Source organism: Nannospalax galili, unplaced genomic scaffold (assembly GCF_000622305.1).
Source record: "Nannospalax galili isolate Female #2095 unplaced genomic scaffold, S.galili_v1.0 scaffold632, whole genome shotgun sequence".
NCBI classification, from domain to species: Eukaryota; Metazoa; Chordata; class Mammalia; order Rodentia; family Spalacidae; genus Nannospalax; species Nannospalax galili.
Genome location: NW_008332816.1, coordinates 149,036 through 160,695, shown reverse-complemented (window position 1 = coordinate 160,695; position 11,660 = coordinate 149,036). Strand labels below are relative to the sequence as shown.

At 43.3% G+C, this 11,660-nt stretch overlaps 1 pseudogene; it reads left to right on the top strand.

Moving 5' to 3' along the window:
- The first annotated feature begins 2,986 nt into the window (after window positions 1-2,986).
- Window positions 2,987-11,660, top strand: part of LOC103729659 — a 15,784-nt pseudogene continuing 7,110 nt past the window's right edge.

Below are 11,660 nucleotides of genomic sequence, written 5' to 3'. Positions count from 1 at the left end.
CATTAATATTTTAATTATAAATATTATGTTTGAGTGCTCTGCCTGCATGTTATCACCACAGCCTGCCATGGCCAAAAGATGGCATTGGATCCCCTGGACTGGAATTATGGATGGCTGTGAGTCACCATGTGGGTGCTGGGAATTGAACCCAGGTCCTCTGGAAGAATAGCAAGTGCTCCTAACCACTGAGCCATCTCTCCAGCCCCCATTCTTAGAATTTTAAAGGTTTCATTCAACAAGTTGTCTTACTTAAAGATGTACACAGAGATTTTTAACTAAATCAGGCACAACAATTTTATAACTTAAACGGCTTCTACATAAATCATAAATGATAGTAGTGGTAAAATTAAACATATAGTTGGTTCAAGCCTTCTAAGATATATTGGAATTTAACTAAAGGTCCCTTAGAGGCTACCCATGCTCCTGAAGATGGTCTCACACTTGTGCACATAAAAGCAGTACCAAGCCTGGCATGGTGGCGCACGCCTGTAGTCCCAGCACTTGGGAGGCACAGGCAGGCAGATCTCTGTGAGTTCAAGGCTGGCCTGGTCTACATAGTGAGTTCCAGGACAGCTGGGGCTACAGGGAGACCCTGCTTCAAAAAAAAAGCAGTACCAAATACATTCTGTAGGCATTAAATTTAAAAAGAGAGAAAACGTGGATTTGGGAGGTAAAACTCGGGAGAGAAGAAGGTGAGGAATTGGAGGGAAGGGAATGGGATGTGGACTGGCTCCAAATACATTATATGCCTGCATGAATATGAAATAAATTATCCAAAAAGGTACATCTAACAAAAAAAGTGAACAGTTACATATATGTACACACGCATACACACACACACAGTGGAGTTTTGCTCAGTTGGGAGAACTAAACTGTACCATTTGCAGGGATGGGGGTAAAACAGGGGATCATCATAGGCTATACAAGTCAGACTTAGGAAACAAATGTCCTGTCTGTATTTGTACATCTAATTTTAACAATGCATGTGAGTGTGTATGTGTGTATATATGTGTGTGTGTGTACACATGTATACAAGGAAACAGAAGAAGGCCATGTGAGGGGAGTAATAGGTCTAAAGGTAGTGGGGGGGCTGTGATGATAATAGGAGGAAAGGAACAGAAGCCAATGTCATATTTTCACTCAAATGTGGAGTGTACATACATGTCACATGAAGTCAGGACTTGGCTACTTAGAGTGAGGAAGGGAATCCACAGTAAAATGGTGACCGACACGGGAGGGTAAGGGAACAGCAACTGTGAGCAGGGTACAATGTTATCCATGCATGCTAATGCCATAATAAAACTCATCGTTTCAAATATGAACTGAAAAGAAAAAAAATGATTAAAAATGAAACACTAAAACCCAACCCTGTGCACTGGAGTTTTTATTGGATGTCTTGAAAGAAGATTTTTTTTCCCGTTGGTCAACAACCCATCAAGGACCTCCATATGCACTTCTTACCGCTCTCCAGGACTGTTTGCCACAGAACTGGAAGTTATGCCAACGTTAAATGTTGGGTTCACGCACGCCACAGAGCTGCCCTGCATTTCTGCCACAGTCTTTGCAGTCCACACCAGCACGGACTCCTCAATCCACACTCCCTGTACAGTATACTCTTCTTCTGGAGACACATATTCTAGAATGAAACAAAGAATGCCTTAGTGGGAAATAGAGCAAGAACGGTTTACATATTAAATCCAGAGCAAATCTGGCTGCTATTGGCTTCTAAGGAAAACAAGCGGTGGAGGAACTCAATGACACAGGTGAAGAAAGGGATCATCACACGGTTTTGGTCCATGGGAAGTGAGGATCAGGGGGTGTTCCAGTGTGATTTCTGTTGTGGTGAGAAAACACTGAACAAAACCAACTTGGGGAAGAAAGGGCTTATTTTATCTTTCAAGTTACAGTTGATTATCGCGGGAAGCCAAGACAGAAGCTGAAGTAGAGACCACAGAGGAATTCTGCTTACACACTTGTTGCCCCTGGCTTGCTCAGATACCTTTTTTATACTGCCCAGACCCACCTGCCCGGGGATAACACTGTCCACAGTAGGCTGGGCCCTCCTATATCAACTAGCGATCAAGAAATGTCGCACAGATACAGCCACAGGAAAATCTGATGGAGGAAATTCCTAAACTGAGATTTCTTCCTCCCAGGCAATTCTAGCTTGTGTCAAGTTGATAGAGATTAACCACCAGCACAGGGAAGCAGGTCATGTTTTAGAATTCACATATTCAGCTTAGTTTCTATATTGATATCGAGAGACTGATTGGGTATTTCTGGATTCATCGTGATTTGGGGAATCTCTGGAGTTTTCAAGGCTATTGCAATTGTTCTCTACCCAATGAGAAGTATGATCATTGGTTGGGTATTCTGTGTATGTGACTGGTATGTACTAGTGCGTGGACCATGCAGTGAAATGCTCTGTGGATAGCTGAATGCTGGACATGTGAGGCTGCCTCTCCCTAACCTGGACTTTGGGGATAGACTGCCCAGTGTGTCCACATGACCTCTGACTGGTGCAGGTCCTTCCTGATCCTTCACTTAACGTTACACCTCACTTTGGCTCTAATACAGTCCACTTACATAATTTCAAATGGCGTCCTTACAAACAGCTTGTTGACACTGGCCTTGGGTCAAATCTACTACACATAGGTTCTTCCCAGGAGCCTTAATGCCTGTTCTGAATGGCACAACAACACCTGAGACTGGAGATATCTTTGAACAATATTTTGCAAGCCATGTTTATCACCTGAACTGAAGACCTTAGGTACAGAGCCTCAGGGCAGAGTGTGTCTTTGATTCCTCCAGGGAATGGGACCCCCTGGACAGAAAGGAATGAAGGGGCATGTGTCAGTGTCCTCTCTAGTGGGCAACAGTAATAACAGCAGACATGTATACATAGGTGCCCATTTGATGTGTTTTTCTACACAGCACCTCATGGTCCACCACTGCCCAGGCTTAGAGCTTGGCCAGCATGACACAGATGCTCATTTTGATCTTCCTCTTCCTCCTGAACATTCCCCTCATCTTGGGCAGTTTCATGGACCCCAGGTGCTTTTGGAGAAGAAGACAGAACGAACACAAGGCTGGAGGAGTGCTGAGTGACTGCGTCTTCACCCTTGGTGTTGTGCAGGGACCCGTGGAGAAAGAGAATTTCAACCATGTTCTGGATGTGTCATAAGTGAATTTCTCATTTTCTGTGTAACTGTCATGAATTATGCCTGGGAGGTCTGTGACAGGATGGGCCCAGGCCCACTCTGTGGGTCCTCTGTCCTGGTTGTTCAGGTGCCATTCCATGGTGTCCACAGAAGTCCTATAAAGACAAACTCAAAATGCTGGTGTGGTATCAGTAGTAGTAGGCTAGACGGAAGTGTCCCTTCAAGGCTCTGCTAATGTCTCCTCCACCGGCATGCAGTTCCTAATGCATGTACAGGGCACCCGATCTTTGCGTGGCACCAAGCTGGGCGGTTTTCACAGATGTTTAGCTACTTTCAGGCATTCTGCATGTGATCACTTCATGTCCTCTGTGGCTGCCATTGACAGGATCAAGAGATCTTTCGATCAGTGAGAGTTTCATTCTTTCCCCTTTGATTCTGCTTCCCTTGGATTTATGCACAGCCACAGACTTTAGGGATTAAAAATGCCAGATCTTTCCTTAACCCTTTATCAGATAAATAAGTCAAGAAGGCATTTAGGGGATCCCAGAAGAATGTTTGTAGCTGTGAGAAGAGGAGGTATCAGTAAGAGTAGTGACCGCTTACCTCCCTTGTCACTGGCTAGAGTGACAGGTGTTACTGGTGGTCACTGCCAACATTTCAAAGAGGGATGGGAGGTTGGCAAACTGGGTCATTTTTGGCCAAACCAAAGGTGCCAGTCTCTGCTATTTTCATGTTTACATCTTTTCTTATTTCATATTCTCTATTATTCCACACCCACCTCTGAGTGAGTAGTGACCGCTTACCTCCCTTGTCACTGGCTAGAGTGACAGGTGTTACTGGTGGTCACTGCCAACATTTCAAAGAGGGATGGGAGGTTGGCAAACTGGGTCATTTTTGGCCAAACCAAAGGTGCCAGTCTCTGCTATTTTCATGTTTACATCTTTTCTTATTTCATATTCTCTTTTATTACACACCCACCTCTGAGTTGAGTATTGTCACAACTGTGGGCGCTGCACACACTTGGACTCTGCAGGTTGATGCTCACTGTTTCTTAGTATCAGGTGTTCAGGGTTTTGTGCTGGAGCTGTAGAACTTCTGGTCTCAGTCTCCTGGTAAGGAAGTTCTTAGCGATGTTTTTTTCTAGGTGGTAGCAAGCCGTGTTCAAGAGCGGCCTCGTCCTAGCTTCAGCCACCACCGCAGTGCCATTTCCCAGTGTGAAAAAAGACTGTTCAACTCCGAACGCACGGTGAGCAAATGCAAGTTCAGAGTGATGAAGTAGGTTTGGGGATTATGGGTCAGATGACAGGAAAGAGCTCAGAAGAAACAGGAGTCACCAGAGACTCTGGTGAAACTGAATTTAAGTGGGTTTGTGTTTAAAGCCTGTCTGGGTGATCAGACATCAACTCCGGGGTTTGTGTTTAAAGCCTGTCTGCGTGATCAGACATCAACTCCGGGGTTTGTGTTTAAAGCCTGTCTGGGTGATCAGACATCAACTCCGGGGTTTGTGTTGGGGTTTGTGTTTAAAGCCTGTCTGGGTGATCAGACATCAGCTCCGGGGTTTGTGTTTAAAGCCTGTCTGGGTGATCAGACATCAGCTCCGGCATGGTGGAGGATGAGGATGCAGATACAGATCAGATATCTATGCTGGCTAAATAGAAATAGTAAGATCCAAAGTAGAGTTTAACAAAGAAGGAAGAAACCTAGAAGATGAGGTGTACATGAAAACAAACTAGGGGAGGCTCTAGAATTCAAACAAAGACAAATGTTTATCGGGAGCGAGGCAGTGTTGTCTCGTGTCCCAACACGCCTAGCCTGAGGATGTCTTATTTTGCAAAATAAGATTTCTAGTTCCATTCATTTTCATAGAAATTACATAATTCTGTTCTGATAGCTTAAAATTCTATTGTTTATATAGTCAACATTTTTTATTATTACTAGTGTGTGAGAGTGCAGGTACACATGTGTCATGACAGGTATGTGGAGGTCAGAGGACTATGTAGAAGAGTCCCTTCTCTCCTTCCACTGTGTAGATCCCAGTGATCAAAGCCAGGCTGCCAGGCATGTAGCAAGCACCTTTACTTGGTGAGCCATTTCACTGGCCAGTTTATAAGCTGTGCTTTCTTCATCCATTTTTCGAGGATGTACATCTAGGCTGATTCAGTAAAAATGGCTACCAGAAAGGTCACAAGAATCATGGGTATGCAATGCCTCTGTGGTTCAAAGTGCTATTCCATGGTTTTCTCTAACCCTTTCGAAACTCCAGGTCTTGTACTAAGCTGTGGATCCATTTGACAATTATTTTTTGTACCGAGGTAGAGGTAGAGGTAGAGGTAGGGGTAGGGGTAGGGGTATAGGTAGAGGTAGTTTCATCTTCTAAATGTGAATATGCAGTTTTCCTAGCACTGTTTGTTCAAGAGATCATCTTTTCTCCAATGTATGCTTATGTTACCTTTGTTGAAAATCAAACAGCCATATTCATGTGTGTTTATTTGTGGGTTCTGTGTTCATTCCTCTTGATGTATCTGTCTGCTTTTGTACCAGGACTTTGCTATGTTTTAAAAAAATTTTAATGTGTGTGTAGTGTATATGTGTGGATGTTTGTTTGTGTCCATGTACATGTTTGTGTGCACATGTGTGAGCTTGCATGTGGTCAGCATCAAGCATTGTCCCCAATTGCTCTCCTTCTTATTTATTTATTTTTTATTATTTAGTTATTTTTTGGTCTTTTTGAGACAGGGTCTCCCTGGAGCCCCAGCTGGCCTGGAAATTGCTATGTAGACCAGGCTGGCCTCCATTTCACAGAAATCTGCCTGCTTCTGCCTCTTGAGTGCAAAGTCTCTCACTGATTCCAGGGCTCACCAGTTGGTTAGATTGGCTAGGCAAGGAGCCTCTAGGAATCCCTCTGTCTCCACTTTCCCTGTGCCCCAAGTGCTGGTTACAGACATGCCCAATTATACCTTTTTATTTTATTTTTATTTGTCTTTTTTAGACAGGTTCTCCCTGTAGCCCCAACTGACCTGGAACTTACTATGTAGATCAGGCTGGCCTTGAACTCACAGAGAGAGTTCTGTTCTCTGCCTGCCTCTCCCTTCCAAGTGCTGGGATTAAAGGTGTACACCACCACGCCTGGCCTTTCTTTTCTTTTCTAAGATAAAAAATTTACATGTGTGTCTGTGTGAAGATATATGTACATGTGCAGGTACCTGCAGTGACCAGAAGAGGGCATCAGATATTCAAAAGCTGGAGTTGGAGATGGTCATGAGCCACCCAACATGGGTGCTGGGAGCCAAAGTCAGGTACTCTGCAAGAGCAGCAAGCAGTCTTAGCCCTGAACCCCCCCCCAGCCTCCTCTCCCTTTTTCTTGACCTTGAAGCCATTCAGCTTGCAGGTGTTTTCTCTCTGATGATATATTTTCATTATTTTTTTCATTTATTTATTTCATTCTTATTTTTTCACTCTACCTCCTAGGCCTTTTGTTACTTTTTATTGAGAGGGAGGTGTCCTTGTAGCCCCAGCTGGGCTGGAATTTGGTATGTAGACCACTTTGGTTTTCATCTCACAAAGGGTCACCTGAGTGCTAGGATTAAAGGTGTGCACCACCACATTTGGCATTTTGCTGCTACATTCTAACTTGTATAGTGATTGACTCCCAAACTTATTTATCAGAATGATTACTGGTTTATACACAGTCTGGGTTGGTTAATCCTTTTCCGTATTTAATGAGAACTTTCAGCATGTGATTTATCCAACTGGATTTTAAATGTGCCTGCTTATCTGATGATCTGCTCAATCAGAATTTATGTAGGTGAGCAATGGAACTCTGTCTCCTGGTGGCTCCAGTGATTCTTTATGATGTAGAACTGGTTTGGGTGGATGAAAGAGGACTGTGTTCTTTCTCGACACTTGGAGAATTGCTACAAGGCATGTGCATGGCACTGTTGGGAGATAATGTAGATCTGTTGATGGAACACTTCATGGGAGTTAAACAATTTGTAGTGTCCTCAAAGGCCACTGTGGGAAGCCAATTTTCCCTATTATTTCCTCCTTCATGTCCCAGTCATGAGGTGAATGCTTTGCCCCACCACAGACCCCAACTGTGATACACTGTTGCTGACATAAGCCCCAAAGTGATGAATCCAAACAAGCATGGACTGAAAACTCGAAAGCCACACGGAACCTTTCCTATCGTTGAGTGAGATATATCATGTATTATCTTGCAGTAATGACACATTGAATAACATAGGCATGAAGTTTGAGGTCTTCTAGTAGGCATTTATTCATGTCCATGTGTTTGGATTTGTGTTTCATAAGTGCATACTAAAGAAATATTAGTACACACAATTCTTTTTTACTAAAGGTTTATTTATTTTTATTTTATGTGTATGAGTGTTTTGCCTACATGTATGTATGTCATGTGGGTGCCTGGTGCTCACAGAGGACAGAAGTAGGTATTGGATCCCTTGAAACTAGAGTTACAGATGGTTTTTAGTCATCATGTGGATGCTGGGAACCGAACCTGGGTCTTCTGCAAAAGTGGTAAGTGCTATTAACTGCGTGGTCATCTCTTCAGCCCCTAATATACATAATTTTTTTTTGGTCTTTTTGAGACAGGGTCTCCTTGTAGCCCCAGCTGTCCTGGAACTCACTATGTAGACCAGACTGGCCTTGAACTCCCAGAGATCTGCCTGCCTCTGCCTCCCAAATGCTGGGATTAAAGGTGTGCCCCACCACACCTGGCCCATATGCATAATTTTTATATTGACACTTTCTGATCAAAGATGTAGATGTTTAGATTGCCTTCACATTTCTTCTGTGCTTGACATGACCCTATGTCACTGAAACAGTTTCCAATCTGAAGTTTCTTTTGATTGCTTAATAATTTTTTTAGCCTGAGATCCATGTGCACAAGAACTCGGAAAACAGCACGATGGTCTTAATTGTGGCTGTTTTCTGGTGAGTAAAGTCAGGAGTACATTGGTAATCCTCATTTTTCTGGTTTCTATGTTCAACCTTAATTTCCTAGGTCTTCTTTGAAAAACATAGCAAGCATTTACAATAAGGCCATTTAAGGAATTTAAATAGGGACTGATGAGATGACCCTGCAGGTAAAAGTGCTTGTCATATAAGCCTGTGGACCTGAATTTGGTCCCCAGAACCCACATAAAGGTAGAAGGTGAGAGCTGGCCTCACAAAGTTGCCCTCTGCCCTCCACATTCACACCATGGCATATATGGTTAGGTGTCCTTTCCTGTGGGAAGCCAATTTTCCCCATTATTTCCTCCTTCATGTCCCAGTCATGAGGTGAATGCTTTGCCCCATCACAGACCCTAACTGTGATATGCTGTTGCTGACATAAGCCTCAAAGATAGCCTGGCCCTTAGCATCCATTTTAAAGCCAAGAGTTGAACTGAACTGCTGAGAACATTTTTCTTTGGCTTTCTCTCAAAACTGTGCTTCAGAACAGGGATGTCATTCTTTTTTTTTTTTTTTTTAAATTGGGAAAATATACCCAGCATGAAATGGGGAAGTAAAAGTTGCTTCCTTATCAGAAAAATTTTCCCTTTCTGATTCCTAGGCCCAGAATACCACACATCTAACCACAGGCAGATGTTATCAATTTTTCTCATTGTTTTCTTATAATCTTTCTACTCCTCTTCCATGAAGATACTTGGGCCTTTGGGGATGCTGACATTTTTTATTCTCTGCATGTTGACCAGTTAGAGTCTCTGTATTAATCACCATCTGCTGCAAAAAGAAGCTTTTCTGATGAGAGCTGAGAAATGCGCTAATCTATGTGTATAACGAGAGTCAGTTTAGTACTATGTCTATTAGCAGAATAATACCAGTAGGTCCTAGCCTGCAGCCTGTGACCTGTCTAGTGACAGTTTATTGGCCCAGATAACAGTGACAGGTATGGGTTCTATCTTGTGAAGTGGGCCCTAAGTCCAACCAGAAAGTGTTTTGTTACTCTCATAATATTTAGCCCTTGTAAAATGCTTTGTTTTTAGGTTACCAACAACAAATCACCAGTTTGCTCTGGCTTCACTTTTTGCCGTTGAAGAAGTTAACAGGAATCCCCATCTCTTACCCAACATGTCTCTAGTATTTGACTTCCTTTCTGGCAGTTGTGATGGCCTAGTGACATTTCATGGTATCCTGGGCTTCCTTACAAGCATTGGTATGATATTTCCAAATTATGCCTGTGGAGATGAGCCTGCATGTCAAGTAGCACTTACAGGCCCACTGTATGCAACATCTGCCCGACTTCGGACATTCCTTCAGATCATCCAGTTTCCACAGGTGAGATTATATGGGGTGGGGAATGTGAAACCAGGGTTCCCCTTGTACCCTTCTCAAGTTCTATAGAGTAGAGCAAGGAGACTGGGTTCATGTTGTGTCAGCCTACATCACTCTAGACAAACCCACATTCCTTTGTTTGAAATAGAAAGATGATATAGAGGAGAAAGTGAAGTTTTCTAAAACCCATAGTATATGCACTAATTTTGCAGAAGCTTTTGAAAAGTGAGACATGATTTTAATGATGGGGTGAAAAAATGCTCCTTCCTACCACTTCCAGATGGCAATGAGCACAATTCAGGTCTTACACTGAGATCCGTGACCATCCTCTTGTTACTTCCTATATTGAATTTTCTTTAGCTTACCTATGGACCTTTTCATCCTATCCTGAGTGACCATGACCAATTTCCTCATGTGTATCAGATGGCCCCCAGGGACACAGCTCTGGCCCCTGCCATGGTGTCTTTGACGCTTCATTTCAGCTGGAACTGGGTGGGGCTGGTCACCTCAGATCATGAGCAAGGTGTTCAATTCCTCTCAGACTTGAGGGCAGAGATGGAAGAAAATGGAGTCTGCTTAGCCTTTGTGAACATGATCCCGGTAAACATGCAGTTATACATGACAAGAGCTGAAAGATATCACAACCAAATCATGACATCATCAGCAAATGCTGTTGTCACTTATGGTGACACGAACTCTACCCTAGCTGTGAGCTTTAGGACTTGGGACTATCTGGGCATACGGAGAATCTGGGTCACCGCTTCACAGTGGGATGTTGTCACAAGTAAGAGTGACTTCACCCTTGAGCCCTTCCAGGGACTATCTGGGCATACGGAGAATCTGGGTCACCGCTTCACAGTGGGATGTCACAAGTAAGAGTGACTTCACCCTTGAGCCCTTCCGTGGGACTCTTGCTTTGTCACATCACCACGGTGAGATTTCTGGCTTTAAAAATTTTGTCCAAACACTGAACACTTCCAAATATCCAGACACTTTTCTGGCAAGATTGGGATGGCTGTACTTTAATTGTAATGTCTTAGCATCTAACTGTGAGATGCTGAAGGACTGCTCATCAAAAGCTTCATTGGAATGGTTAACACAGCAGAGTTCTGACCTGGCCTTCAGTGATGGGAGTTACGATCTATACAATGCTGTGTATGTGGTGGCCCACGCCCTCCATGAGATGCTTCTTCAGCAAGTAGATTTTCAGCCAGTGGAAAAGAGGAAAGGACTGAAGACTTCCTGCTGGGAGGTACTATGTCTCCTACTGGGTGGATTTGCTGTCAGAAATGTGACACTCTGGGGGACTAGAGATGGCTCAGTGGTTGAGCACTGGCTGCTTTTGCAGAGGACCCAGTTAGATTCCCAGCACCCACATGGTGGCTAACAACTGTCTGTAACTCAGGTTCCAGGGGAGTCCAACACCCTCTTCTGACCTCCTTAGGCATCGCATGACATGGGTGCATTTACACACATGCAGGCAATCCACTGATACACACAAAATAAAAATAATAAGCAAAAATATTTAAAAATATTATGCTGAAAAGGTCCCTCATATGCCCAAATCACATGCTCTAGGAACCTTCTAACATGTAGAAACATTTCTGTACTTGTATGCTGAGTAGGAGGTAAATCTAGATGTGCGTATACATCATTATCAAGAGGATAGTGGAATGGAAGACAGTATTTTTCAATGAAGAACAACGATTTTTGTTACAGAGGACCCAAACATCATGCCCACCTGTTTTTGATGTTTCAAACAGTCTTTTCTCATGAAATCTGTAGATTATAATGGCACATTGCTATTCAACTGCCACAAGGCCTGGCCAATATAATCAATAGTCTATATAAATGGTCTCACAGAATTCTGCAGGCGCTATAGGTTTTGAGGTGCTCACTTTCTTAACTTTAGGAACAATTTCATGGGGAATGAGTATTGGGAATTACTTCACTGCAGTTCCTGCACAGTGCATGTGTGTGTGTGTGTGTGTGTGTGTGTGTGTATTATCAGTTTCTTCTGATAGTTTAGAAATATGGTAATAATTTTAAATATTTTATTTATATTTTATGTGTATGCGTGTATTGCCTGCACGTAGGTAAGTGCACCCATATCGTGCAATGCCTGTGTAAGACAGAAGAGGCTGTCAGATCCCCTGGAACTGAAGTTACAGACAGTTGTTAGCTGCCATGTGGGTGCTGGGA